A 14846-nucleotide genomic window follows, 5' to 3' on the forward strand; every position below is an offset into this window, starting at 1 on the left:
TGCTAACCAAGTAAGAAATACACTTCCTGGAGCTACCTAGTTACCTGAGACCCACAAATTCTATCAGCAACTTTTCATGTGCAAAACAACCCACTACATTCATATGCCTTCCTTCACAGGCTTCAACTTTCCTTGATCCTGTCACCATCAGACCATGTACCAGGCAAACCAGGGGCCCCACACCACACTCTGCTATATAGTTACTCAACCAGTCAGTCCTAAGCATGGATAATCATCCTGCCTTACTATTTCTCCCAATGGAAGCCTCAATATGCTCTTTTCCAGGGTTTCCTTCTGTCCTGCCTATCTTTTAGCCAGCACAGTATGTTTGTGCAGTATATGCTTCCTCCTATAACCCCCAAATGCATGGAACTGCCACTCCTCTTGGAAACTGTGAGTATAAGTGTTCTGAACCTCTCTAACAACATAGTCTGCATTTAAAAACATTAGCTCCATAAACATCCAGAATACACTGTTAGAGGAGTCAGCCAGTCCTAGGCGTTGGTGTCTATCTGAGTTTCAGTTAATTTTCTTGACTTGCTGGCTGTGACGTTTATACCTGTGTCCTAACTCCTCAGATATTTTATATCTCTGAGGTGGGGTCTCTGAATGGGAGGACTGACTAAGCTGGTGGGTAATTGAACAACTGGGATTCAAACCTGCATGAATTCAAGTACAAAGCCTTCACCACATTTTCCCTTATCTCGTCCTGTAGAGAGCTGTGAAGTGCTGCACCCTTAAGATGGTGCTGGCTTCTGCCTCTGCTAGCCCGATAGCAAGTGCTCTCTGTGATAAACAACTCCTTATTTGGTCAAGGCTGGATATCTGGCTTGCTTCCTCGTATGTGGACCTATCTGCTGTCGCCACATGGCTTACCGGGGTTGGCCGCCCAAGGGCCTTTTTTAAGCTGTGGGCAGGCACTCCCTGGGGTCAGAAGATTTGTTCAAGGTTCCTGAATAAACTGCTTGTGAGAAGGATTCCTGAGTCGCGTCTTCCTTGCTGGTCGAGGTGGTCGTGACAGTTGGTGGCCCGTACGGGGACGCTCGTACGAAGAAAGGAATTCAGAACTCACGGCGGTCTGGGGTGCACCGGTAAGTCCCCAGGTAAGGCAGGGATCCGTGAAAAGAGCGGGATTATTTTTCTCACCCGTAGAGAAGGGGAGAACGGTCAGCAGAGCCGCATCAAAGCAGACGGGAAAGCAAAGTAGTAGAGCCGCGTCAAAGCGGACGGGACAAAAAGGAAAGTAGTAGAGCCGCGTCAAAGCAGATGGAGTAAAAGTGAAACAAAGAATTTTTTGGGTTTTCTTTTCAATGTTTGTTATTACAACATGGGTAATTCCACATCCCGCCCAATTTTTCTGGCACTCAACGAGTTGCTGCGATCAAAGAATCTTAGACTAAAAAAGGGACCACGACAAGAGCGGGGCAAAAAAAAGGACTGGGATAAGAGCAGTTGCTTTGCTCCTCTCCGTAGGTAAAGAGAGAGCAGGACAAATGGTTCGTGGAGCAGCGAACTGAAAGTAAAAACATTGTTAGCTTGGCTAGCAGGGAACCCAAAGTAAAAGCTAAAAAGAAACATTAGAAGCTTAAAAGAAACATTGTTAGTTTGGCTAGCAGCAAACCGAAAGTAAAAACATTGTTAGTTTGGCTATGGGCGCTTCTCAGTTGCACCCAATTTTTTGGCTCTGAATGAGCTGCTTCATTCTAAGAATTTAAGATTTTTGGAAATTAGGGAGAGATCCTGATTTTGCATGGGACCGAGGAACAATATGAAAAATACACAAAATGTCTGGATACTGTATACTATTGTGTTTTTCAGTTTTTTGATTGCTCAGGAAGGAACAACTGCTAAAGTACACTTGATGATAAATGCTGCTGAATTATTTCAAACGCTCAGAGGTGGTGTTCGGCCTGTCTGGAGACTAGTAAAAAGTTCCCTTGAGGATCAGAAGTGTAGTGAGGCAGTTAAAAAAAGGGGAGAAATGCTTTAGAACAATTACAAGAGGAGAGATCAGAGCAGGCAAACGGTGAAAAGGGAGGAAAACAGAAAAGAAAGATGTACTCAGCTCTAGAAGACTCAGAGTCTATGGACTCCGAGGAGGATGAGGAGGATGAGGAGGAACTCCAAGCTATTGTCATGATCCCCATGGTATGAACAGTGCCCCCTTCCAGCAATGAAAAGGTATATTTGCAAACATGCAGACAGGATATCCAGGACAGGTGTTTGAACAGGTGGATCACATAGCCATTAAGGCTTAGAAATCACTGCCAAATTAAGGAGAAGTGAGTGGCAATCTTGGCACCTGGAGGCTCTGAGTGAAAAATTCAAGGATTATGCCAATTTTACAAAAGCTACAAATTTGTCCAAGTATTTGTCCAGTTTTCTTTTACAGAATTGGTCACTTAAATTTGAAGATACTTTGAAGGAGTTGAGGCTGACAGTGGTCCATGTGAATTCCACCAGAGTGGACCTTTCCTTTGCATCGGGATTATCGTCCTGGCTGACTTCTACAATGAACCATCTTAAGGAGTGGGCGGGTGTAGGAGCATTAACAGGTCTCTTGGTGTTGGTCTCCCTGGTTTGCTTGTGGTTTCTATGTAAGATTAGAGTCACACAAAAAGACACAATGCAGCCATGATCATTCAGGCCTTTACCGCTATTGAAGCAGGACAGTCCCCCACAGGCATGGTTAGCCACCTTAAAAACTAAATACACTCAGGATGCGAGGGAGAGCACTGCACTCTGAGTCAGCTAATAATGACCCAGAGAAGAGCATGTCTGATTGCATGCGGGTTGGTACCCAAGAGTCCCGCCTCTGGAAAAAAGGGTATCGGACGGGTCTGATGTTTGTTGGGTGGATGACGCCAAACAAAAATCAGTACAATGTCCCTGTCATTGCCAGAGATCAGACCTCTACTCTTGCCTGTTGCATTTTAAACAAAAAAGGGGGAACTGTAGAGAGCTGCGAAGTGCTGCACCCTTAAGATGATGCTGGCTTCCGCCTCTGCTAGCCTGATAGCAAGTGCTCTCTGTGATAAACAACTCCTCAAGGCTGGATATCTGGCTTGCTTCCTTGTATGTGGACCTATCTGCTGTCGTCACATGGCTTACCGGGGTTGGCTGCCCAAGGGCCTTTTTAAGCTGTGGGCAGGCACTCCCTGGGGTCAGAAGATTTGTTCAAGGTTCCTGAATAAACTGCTTGTGAGAAGGATTCCTGAGTCGCGTCTTCCTTGCTGGTCGAGGTGGTCGTGACATCGTCCTTTATCTTGTCACCTCTGAAAGTCCTTTAGAGGCTTAGCTATCATGCAGAGTCCCTGGAAGCATCATCCAGGTCCATCTTTAGAGTCTGAGATGTAGAGGGGAATAAGATCACAGGGAATTCCCAACACAAATGACGTTTCCCATCCAGTGTCCTCAGGAGTCAGAGCCCTATGAACTGAGTAGACTTAGTGCAAAGTCAAGGCATGCTCTACCTACCCAGCACATCATGTAACACACCAGAAAGCAATCCCAAACAATCAGGTGAGTTATGGGAGCACAGTCACTAGGGGTGTGGTCTAGTTCAACATGCAAGGCAAGTGCATCTCCCACCCTCCTCCTCCAAAACTACCTCATAAGCCCAGGGGTGCACAATAGTTGAGTTCTTGCAAGGCCTGGATTTCATCCTAGTACTGTCTCTGGTGCCATGGCTTGGAGACACTGGGTCTGTAGTGCTTGAACAGATCCAAGAACCTTCATCTCCCTCTCTGCTCTTGTGTGGTGAAAGGAAAGAGAGAACCCATCTAGTGACTCTATATGCACCTGCCATTTACCTGGAGTTTGCTTTCTGCTTGCCTCAGATAGAGCTAATATGTGTTTTCATAAAAATCCTAATCAAGAAATGAAATTTTAAAAAATGAATTCACAATCACAACCTCATGTAAGTCCCAAAGCAAGCCTGTGAATGAGCAACAGCAGTCACAATTCAGAAAACGGAGACTCAGAAAACCAAGTCTCACTCAAGACCACTCATCTGAAAAGTAGCATGGTTATTTGAAGCCATGTCTACCTGCCTTTTTGTGAGAGGCAGTTGCTGAGACAGGATCTCATGTACTGAAGGCTAGCTCCAACTCACTATCACTGAGAACCACTTTGGGTTGTTATTATTATTGTTGTTGTCACTATTATTTGCTTTACAGAGCTTTTGCTTAAATACTATGGTTTCCAATTTTATTTTTATGGGTTTTCTATGTGTTCTGGGAGGTGAAATATACTCGAACTCCTATCCATATCCCCAAAACTATCTAAAATTGAAACAAATTACAAAAGAAAACATAGTTTTATTCAATGGAGTCTCACTGTGTATATAAACCGTGCCTAAGGGGCAGACGGCATACCCAACTGTAGCTAGCCAATATGAAATGAACTCAGTGGTACTTTTGGAGTTTTATTTGTTTTTGTTTGTTGTTGGTGTTGTCTTTTGGCCTCACAATGCTTTGTGACCTTGGATTCCTTTTTGGAAAAAAACAACAACTTTATTTTATGTACATGGGTGTTTTGCCTCCATGTGTGTCTACACAACACATGAGTGCCTGGTATTACCAATTCCAGAAGAGGTTGTTGGATGCTCTGGGACTGGAGTTACAGATAGTTGTGGTTGTGAGCCATCATGTGGGTGCCTGAAATGGAGCCCTGGTCCTCTGGAGGAGCAGCTGGTGATCTCACTGCTCAGTCATTTTCTTTAGCCATGACCTTGGATTTTTGACCCTCCTGCCTCTGCCTCCTCACTTCTAGGATTGCAGACATGCACCAACATGCCCAACGAATGTGCACTTTTTCTTGCTATTAGAGATTGAACCCACTACCTCATAGAAGCCATCCAGTGCTCTATCACTAAGCTACATATCCAGCCCAGTATCTGCTTGACTTTTGGCTGCTCTACCCCTCCCCCACTTTTGATATAGTTAGTGTCCATTTACATCCTGGCATTGACTTGTTCTCTGACTGGCTGTTTGTTGGAAGTCTTCTTACTCCAACAAGTTATTAATAAATATTCATAACACCATGGATGGCATAATGTACGCACTTTCTTATTAGCCAACACTATCGGCCCCTTTCCTGCTTGTTCAAGATACCTGCTGATGTGTTCCATGTTGTACTTGGTCTGGATACTCTACCATGGCCCCAAAGCAGCCCACCTCAATACATAAGAATTAATGCTGTATTTAGGAAAATATCAAATAATGCCCAACATAATGAATTCTATATATTAAGCACCCGCTACATACACACACACCCTAACATAGTTTAAAAGAATAGTTCATCTTTGCTGGTGGAGGAAAACACACTTGTGCTGCTAGATGTACGTTGGCTACACAATCTGTAAGCAGGTGTTCCATCAGTCCACTCGAATTCATTGTGTCAAGGATCTGAGGTTCACAAAGTCATTATGAGTCCAAATAGTCCCAAGTGCTAACCCTAGGAGTGGTTGTGAGGCTCACTGCTGCCCGTGCAATCTGGAGCACGAACCTCCCTGGGAGGCTGCAGCGACAACACTAAACTGTGAGCAGGACAGAAAATCCCTCTGCTGAAATGCTATGCATTAATGTGAAGGAAACATCTGGCCCGGAAGTCAAGGACCCCAAAGCCTTTGGTTTGTGTTTGACCTCAAGGAGCTCTTAGTCATCGGAGACATAGCCACAAAATCACATTAGAAAGGACATTGCCCTCTGCTAAGGACGCCAGGTCCAGAGCCTGCAGAGCATATGGTGGAGCAGATTAAGAGGCCAAGAAGGACTTCCTGTGCTAAGGTGCCAGTCTCATTTGTGTGGCTTAGCACCTATAGCTGAAGTCATTTCCTCCTGGTAAAAGGTTGAGGACCCTAGAGGCCAGAGCAGGGCACCTCCCAGGCAAAGGGTCAGGAGGGCTGAGTTACATCATATGACTTGGTTGGTTTGGGGCTTTTGGATGAACAATCCAGTGACTGATGGAAGCAGAGACAGATACACACAGCTAAACACTGAACTGAACTCCTGGAACCCAGTGACAGAGATGGAGGAATGATGAGCAAAGGGGTCAAACCGTGCTGGTGAAACCCACAAAGACAGCTGACCGGACAAGGAGGAGCTCTTGAACCCCAGACTGATGGCTGAGAGGCCAATTCCATGCATATAGTGTAAGTGAGGAGGCCTCAGAAATCCCTGGGGACTTGGGTAGTAGATCACTGTTTACCGTGGCATATGCCTGGACTTTGGGAGCCCATTCCACATGGAGGGATGCTCTCTCAGTCTTGACACATGGGGAAGGGCCCTGGATGAAATGACAGACTCTGGAGATGCCCCAAGAAGGGCCTCACTCTCCCTGGGGAATGATACAGGGAATGGGTGGGCGGTTGGAGGGGAGCTGGTGGAGGGACAAGGGAGGAGGGGTGGGAGAGGGAGCTGGGATTGACATGTGAAGCATTCGTGTTTCTAATTTAAATCAAAACATATATTGAGGAAAAGAAAAGAAAAACAAAAAGAAGTGTGTAGGTCACTGCAATTCCTCCTTGTGGAGCTTCTCTTTGCAGGGTCAAAGTGGCGTTGCATGTAATTGTCTCTATAGGAAACGGTCATTGTCCTTTTCCCCCGCCCCCTAAACCTAGCTTCTGTAGGGAACCCATCTAGAAAATGTCCTTTGCACTTAAGTCTTGTGGTTTCTCTTCTATGCAGGGTTGGCTTTCTACTCTGAGACTGGCCTTTTCTACTGCCCTGTATTTCCCACCAAGTCTCGGGTATACTGAAGACATGCATGCGACTGTGTCATTCCCCCTTTTTAATACCAATAAAAGTGGGAGGGGTTGCCTCATAGGTCACTGAATACTTTGTGTGCACCTATTTTTTAACTGTAGTAACACCCTTGTGGAGCAGGTTTTAACCGTGATCACATCCAGCAGCTTAAGGTGGGTGATACTGAAGACTGAAGACACTGACGATGACTGAGATGGAGCCAACTGGCACCAACCCTCTTTCTATGGCAGACACTGTTACAAGAGCTCTTCATGCGTAAACTCTGCCAGTCTTTGCAGTGTGTCAAGTACCACACTTAGAACTGGCATTGAGGGGTACCATAGCTCCCTTTGAAGATGAGGAAATGGAGGCCCAGGAAAATTAAAGCTTCAAATCCGCTCATTGGAAAAGGCGGTGGTGCCTGCATATGTTTCTGAAGCCATTCTGTAACCCTGTCAGGCTGTCTGTTTGCTGGTCTGTGGGTTCTTTACTGCTCCAATAGGATGAGAGTGGAAGAAAATGGAGGTGTGACACCCCAATCCTAACTACTCACGACCTGCTCTTTCACAGGAAGTACTGGCCAAACCCTGCTGTAGCCCCAGAACCAGCATATAAAAAAGGCCAGTGTTTTCCCTTTCAAAAATCTCCTGAAGCCCAGATGGAGCCATATCAAGCACCTAGTGCAGTTCCTGCATCAAATGTCCTTGGTCTGAGAAGCTGTCGTAGTGTGCAACACAGCAGTCTTTATCTATATCTGTATGCTGGGGTTGGGTATGGCTTCTGTCCCCATTTCCCACTGTGATCGGAGGTTTGATCCTTGATGTGATACTGTTGGAAATTGGTAGATCCCTTGGGGTTAGGACCCAGTAGGGAATCTTTAGACATATACCTTTGGAAGCTTGTTCTCACAAAATTTCTTTTTTTCCCTATTTTTTATTTAAATTAAAAACAAGATTGTTTTACATGTCAGTCCCAGTTCCTTTTCCCTCCCCTCCTCCCCAGTCACCCACTAACTCCCTAACCCCTTTCTGCTCCCCAGGAAGGGTGAGGCCTTCCATGGGGAGATCTCCAAAGTCTGTCATATCCTTTGGAGCAGGGCATAGGCCCTCCCCCATGAGTCTAGACTGAGAGTATCCCTCTATTTGGAATGGGCTCCCAAAGTCCATTAGAATACTAGGGATAAATACTGATCCACTACCAGAGGCCCCATAGATTACTGAGGCCTCTTCACTGACACCCACGTTCAGGAGTCTGGATCAGTCCTATGCTGGTTTCCCAGCTATCAGTCTGGGGTCCTTGAGATCCTCCTTGTTCAGGTCAGCTGTTTCTGTGGGTTTCACCAGCCCGGTCTTGACTCCTTTGCTCATCACTCCTCCTTGTCTGCAACTGGATTCCAGGAGTTCGGCTCAGTGTTTAGCTGTGGATTTCTGCTTCTGCTTCCATCAGCTGCTGGATGAAGGCTCTAGCATGGCATATAAGGTAGTCATCAACCTCATTATCAGGGAAGGGCATTTAAGGTAGCCTCATGACTATTTCTTAGATTGTTAGTTGGGGTCATCCTTGTAGATCTCCGGAAATTTCCCTAGCGCCAGATTTCTCTTTAAACCTATAATGGCTCCCTCTATTATGGTATCTCTTAACTTGCTCTCCTCTATTCTTCCCCAGACACAACCTTCCTGCTTCCTCATGTCCTCCTCTCCCCTCCTTTTCCCCCTTTCTCTTTCTCCTACCTCCCTCACCACTCCCACTATGCTCCCAATTTGCTCAGGAGATCTTATCTTTTTCCCCTTCTCCAGTGGACCATGTATGTCTTCTCTTAGGATCCTCCTTGTTTCCTAGCTTCTCTGATGGTGTGAATTACAGGCTGGTAATCCTTTGCCCTCTGTCTAATATCCATATATGAGTGAGTACATACCATGTTTGTCTTTTTGTGACTGGGTTACCTCTCTCAAGATGATTTCTTCTAGTTCTATCCATTTGCCTGCAGAGACCTTGAAAGAAAAATAATCAACTTAATATGGAAAAACAAAAGACCCAGGATAGCCAAAACAACCATGTACAATAAAGGAACTTCCAGAGGCATCACCACCCCTGAGTTCAAGCTCTGTTAGAGAGCTATAGTCCTGAAAACAGCTTGGTATTGGCAAAAAATAGACAGGTAGACCAATAGAATGAAATTGAAAACCCTGATATTAACCCACACACCTACCAACACCTAATTTTTGACAAAGAAGCTAAAATTATACAATGGGAAAAAGAAGGCATCTTCAACAAATGGAGCTGGCATAACTGGATGCTGGCATGTAGAAGACCACCAATACATCTGTATCTATCACCATGCACAAAACTTAAGTTCAAATGGATCAAAAACCTCAACATAAATCCAGACACACTGAACTTCTTAGAAGAGAAGGTTTGGAAGCGCCCTTGAACGAATTGGTACAGAGACACTTCCTGAACATATAACACCAGTAGCAGAGACACTGAGATTGACAATTAATAAATGGGACCTCCTGAAACTGAGAAGCTTCTGTAACGAAAAGGACACAATTAACAAAACAAAACAGCAGCCCACAGAACAGGAAAAGATATTCACCAACCCTACATCTGACAGAGGACTGATTTTCAAAATTTACAAAGAAATCAAGAAGTTAGTCTCCAAAACACTAAATAATCCAATTAAAAAGTGGGGTACAGTACTAAGTAGAGAATTCTCAATTGAGGAGTCTAAAATGGCTGATAGACACTTAAGAAAGTACTCAACATCCTTAGCCATCAGGGAAATGCAAATCAATACAACTCTGAGATGTCATTTTACTCCTGTCAGAATGGCTAAAATCAAAAACACCAATGACAGTTTATGCTGGAGAGGATGTGGAGAGAGGGGAACACTCCTCCACTGCTGGTAGGAGTGCCAGCTCATGCAGCCACTTTGGAAATCAGTATGGAGATTCCTCAGGAAAATGGGAATCAGTCTACCTCAAGATCCAGCAATTCCACTCTTAGGAATATACCCAAAAGATGCACATTCATACAACAAGGACATCTCTTCAACTATGTTCATAAAACCATTATTTGTAATAGCCTGAACCTGGAAGCAACCTAGATGCCCCTCAACTGAAGAATGGATAGAGAAAATGTGGTACATTTACACAATGGAGTACTACTCAGCGGGAAAAAAACTTACAAAATTTCTTAAGGTTGTTTGTTTCTTCTACTTGCAAATTCCAGGGAACATTTTGCCACTAAGTCACAGCTCTGTCCTTTTTAAAAAAAATTACTTGAGATTTAAGATAGAATCTCACTTGGTAGCCCATGCTGGACCCACACTCCTGATCCCCTGCTCTAGCTACCTGAAGAGCTAGGATTATAGCCATCCACCACCACCATCGGCTCCCCCTTTGAATTGCTCCAAGAAACTGTTGTAAGAGGGTCAAATTGGGGCCAGATATTTTATGGTGGTAACAAAAGTTAATTAGCGCACTTAAGAGAACAAAATCTTTCCCAGAGGGTGTGTCTATGGAAAAGAATCATAAGGCACCATGAGTAAAATGTCACACAGACAGTAGAAACACAACAGGTGCTCGGAAATCATCAGTGGCACAGGTGAGGAGGCCACGCCCTTCACCTCCCCTGCATCCCAAGGGAAGAAAAGCCTCAGTTCCACTCCACCATCCACGGAGAACTAACACCTGTTATTCTATTGAAGTGCAAAGTAGCTCCCGTCTAATTCACATTTGCAGGCCATCATCAATATGCTGTTTCAGTTCAGCGGATGCAGACAGAATATGCCAATCTCCAGCACAGCCAGCCACCTCCCTAGAGGATAGGTGGAGGAGGAACCAGAGTGGAGCTAGAGATCAGTACTTCCCTGGGCAGCTGGAGCCTGGAAGCCGGTCAGCTCTCCTTAGTATTCAAGAGGCCCCTCCTATAAATTAGACAAGGCAACATTCTGGATGTAGGAGTAGAATTCTCAAAACCCTGCAAGCTGATGGCTTGTATAGAATCCTTTAATTGTGGAAGGTCTGTAGAGGACAAGAAAGCCTGGGATCTGCCAGCAGGAGCCATCTCTGGCCCCTCTGTGGATTTCTGGGTTGAGGGACATGCTTTTGGTGGGCATGCTCGAGAGCCCAGACACAGCCAAAAGTGGCAGATGTCATTTGTGACTACACACCATCCCACACTCAAAGTAGTCCAGTGAGCAAGATGTCTGCATTAGTTACTTTTCTCTCTGCAACCAAATGCATAGCTGAAGCAACTTAAAGGCGGAGGCCTTTATTGTGGCTCACCATTTAGGGAGACCTCATCTATCACTGCCAGGGAGGAGTATTGGAGCAGCCTGGTATATGACAGTGGGAGCTTGTGGCTGCTGTTTCTCATGCCTTGGAAGATCTGGAAGCATAAGGTAAGAAAGGAAGTAACTGGGCTATAACCTAAAAGACACATACCCACGGTCCTACCCCTACCAGACATACTTTCTGACCTAAAGGTCCTACAGCCTCCCCCAACAGCATTCGAGTCTATAGGGGAACAGGTCAGATTCAAGGCATAACAGTTTCCATTTTATAAAGGAAGATATTGAAACACAGAAAGCTAAGGAGACAAAAGTCACTGGCCAGAGAGGAAGTGTTATTCAGCAAAAGAAACAGGTTGTGGAGCCAGATGGGCTCAGATTTGAGTCCATGTGAGTTAAGGAACAATCTCATTTCATTTAGTCTTGATTTCAGCATTAAAATGGACACCCCCTCCAATGTCTATTGTGTTACTCTGAGAACTAAATGGACTGTGTTAAGTCTCATACACTGGCAGGGACTGGAGTAACAATAGCCATTATTATGGATTTCTTGTGCAGATACTCAGTTTTTGCATGATCAATACCTCTTCCTCCTGGTATTAAGTACACTTTTTTTGTGCTTTAAAGAGCCACAGCTTGCCACCTCCCTGATGGTTTAGAGGCAGAAGTAGTTACAAGCAGAAGTTGACTATATCTGTCATCTACTCACACCAGACAGGCTAGACACCTCAGAGATATCATAATTGGTTCTGACTCAGGCACATAATTACACTAGGCCCAGGAGTTTCAGAACATGGAGTTATTGATTAAAATACTGGGAAAGAAACACTTTTCTCCCATTGGCATTTCAACTTGAAGCTTCTGTGGCTCACTGGAATGAGGCAAGACAAAGGAAATCATATCCCAGAAAGAGAGCAATTAGTTTTCTAACTGGCCATGCCATGTATAGCCTGGAATTCAGACAGATCTGAATCTCTCCATGATGTGCTCTCAACAGGTTCTCCTTTTCTGCCGAAGTCAGTTGAAGCAGAGATGGTTTTATTTTTATAAGTCTTGATAGCTGCATCCTCTCTAGTGGGCATCATTAATGACACAAAGTCAGGACACAAAACCAGAACACAAGGCTTCTTGTCCCAACCTTCCATCAACCCTCAATTGTCTTTCCTTCCTTCCTCCTCATCACTCCATCATCTGTGCTCCTTTTCCAGGTTGAGTCATCTTGCTCTTATAATTCCCCCTGCTTCCTAGATAGAACTTTCAGAGCATGCACCCTGCCTCTGTTTTTCTGTGGCAGCAATCTCAAAAGACTAACAGCTGAAAGAGTAGAGGTCAAATACTTACTGGCTGCTTAGAGGAGATTACACTTTAAAAGAGGGTGAATACACTAAGTGATGAGATGCTAGTAACAAAGACACCACCTCTTTTAGAAAACCTTCTAGAACCTTCTGTCCACTAAGACTAGTTATCTATCCTTGGACCTCCTCCCACTATATTTGCTAGTATTTATTGCATTATGTTATAGTTGCCAGTTAATAGGCTTACATTTCCCAACAATCTGTAAACCAGGTTATTTCTTATTTACTTGGGTACCTTAGTGCTATGACGGATTAAGGTGTGATTTTCTCAAACATATATACATGTCCTAATCCTCAGAATCTGACAACACTACCTTAGATGTAAACAAAATGTGACTAAAGTATGGTGTGGAGAGGAGTTTATCTTGGATGATGGAGTTGGGCCATAAATTCAGCCACACATGGATTAGGAGGGAGACTCAGAGGAGGGAGGTCCAGCAGGAAGATAACTGTGTGAGGAGTTCAAGTTCAGGAAATGTGAGCAGCAGAAAGAATCAAATAATGAGTCTCTTTTGACAGCCCCCAGAGGGATAGAAACCCATTGACACCTTGATTTCAGACTTCTAGCCTTCAGCACTGTGAAAAACTGTATTTCCACTGTTTGCAATCACCCGGTTTGTTAAAGCAGTCACAGGAAACTAAATAAAAGCTAAGGCAAGTTCTGTGTACCAGTCTCAGCATGCAGTCCATGGTCAAGAGAGCCATACAGCCACCATCCTGCTCAGTCAAGTCAGATCAATTGTTGATGTCTACAAGGGTGGAGCTGAAAGTGTTTTTCAGCTCAAGGAAAACAAAGGACAATTAATTAGTGATGCCTGCTGTGAGTTAGGAAACAAGATAATGCTTCATAACATGTTTCGAAACAATAATGCTACGTAATTGTACTTTCCATGACTATGTCCAATGTTGTGGTTGGCATGTGAAATGGTCCCTATGGACTCCTGTATTTGAACACGTCACCTATACTTGGTGGTACTGTTTAAGGAGATTGTAGATCTTTGGGCACGGTGGCTTATCTAGCACAAGTGGGTTTCTGGAGAGGGCCTTGAAGATGATATGTGCTTCTCCTCTAGCCCAATCTCTCTGTTTGTTGACCTGCCGAGCTCCTGCCCCTGTGACCACAGCTGCCTCATCTGCCATGTCTCCTTCACCATCCTGGGCTGTATCCCCGAAATGAAGCCTTTGTTCCTTAAGTTGCTTCTGCCAGGTATTTTGTCACAGCTTTGAAACTGTTGTTAAAATTCCTCCAAAGGGAGATGCTAACCATACTTATCCTGTCTTTATAAGGTCCCAACCACAAACCAAAGTTCAGTTACATCAAACTTCATCCCAGAGAATCAGGCTCCAGGTGAACAAGTTAATTAGACTTGTGTACAAAGCATGCAAGGGTGAGATGTGAATGGCAGAAGTGTGGGTGACCCCAAAGCAGTTGCCCTGGAAAGTTTTCACCCAGCATGGATGATGGTTTTGCCTGTCACGTAGAGGGAGCTCCTTTCACTTAGTCTTCCCATCCCATATACTCCAGCACCTCCCCGAGACACCATTGCATACAAATGACTGGGAGAAGTAGCTGAACACTCAGTCTGCTGACTCTCCCCTTCCCTCCTGTAAGGGATTGCCAGTCATCCACAGGACTGCTGGGGATACTCCAGGCACAGCTGACCTATGAAGACAGTGGCTGTTTTGCTCAGAGGACAATGCTCTATGGCAGCCACTTAGCAATGTTCCCTTCAGGGATGGTGTCATCCACAGGGACTAGGCTAGCTTTCTTCCTTATTGTGTCTCCCAGAACCTGACATATGACAGGAGCTCAATAAATAGCAGTTACTCAGGATTTTGGGGGTTTCGAGTGACTTACTATATCACTTAGAGTACAATTCATTATAGTATTATCTAATGATAGTAAGTTAGGATGTAACTCACTGCCTTATTTAAACTTCAATTCAGCTGCTGTACCAGAGACCCAGAGAAGCAAAAGCTTAACAAAATAGGAGGTTATTTTCCCCTACAATGGCCATGATGAAAACATTCTTAGGTTGGCAGTTTTCTGAGGATGTTCCTCTACCATTCCTTGCAAAAGTATCTCATATTAGTAACATAGTTATTAATTAGTAATATAGTTGCTAATATGAGAGAGTACACAAAAAATGTAGAGAAGAGCCACTTTGCTTTATTTAAGGGTCCAGTTCAGAAATGCAACACAACTGTATGCTTAGAGCCCATTGGCCAGAACTTGGTAACATTGTTATGTAGTTGAAAGTAGGAAAATACGTCCTTAACTTTGAATAATTACGTGGGTAGCTCAAAATCAGATATGCAACAGAAGATTGTGTATTAGGAGAAAATCATTACTACATTGAAAAAAATTGGGTCACTTATTGCCTGCATCACCCCTAAAGCACAGCTGGTAATCAGACCTCAAGAAGGGAGATACATTGCTGCCTTAGGAAC

This window comes from Mesocricetus auratus, unplaced genomic scaffold (genome assembly GCF_017639785.1).
Source record: "Mesocricetus auratus isolate SY011 unplaced genomic scaffold, BCM_Maur_2.0 Super-Scaffold_4256, whole genome shotgun sequence".
NCBI lineage: Eukaryota > Metazoa > Chordata > Mammalia > Rodentia > Cricetidae > Mesocricetus > Mesocricetus auratus.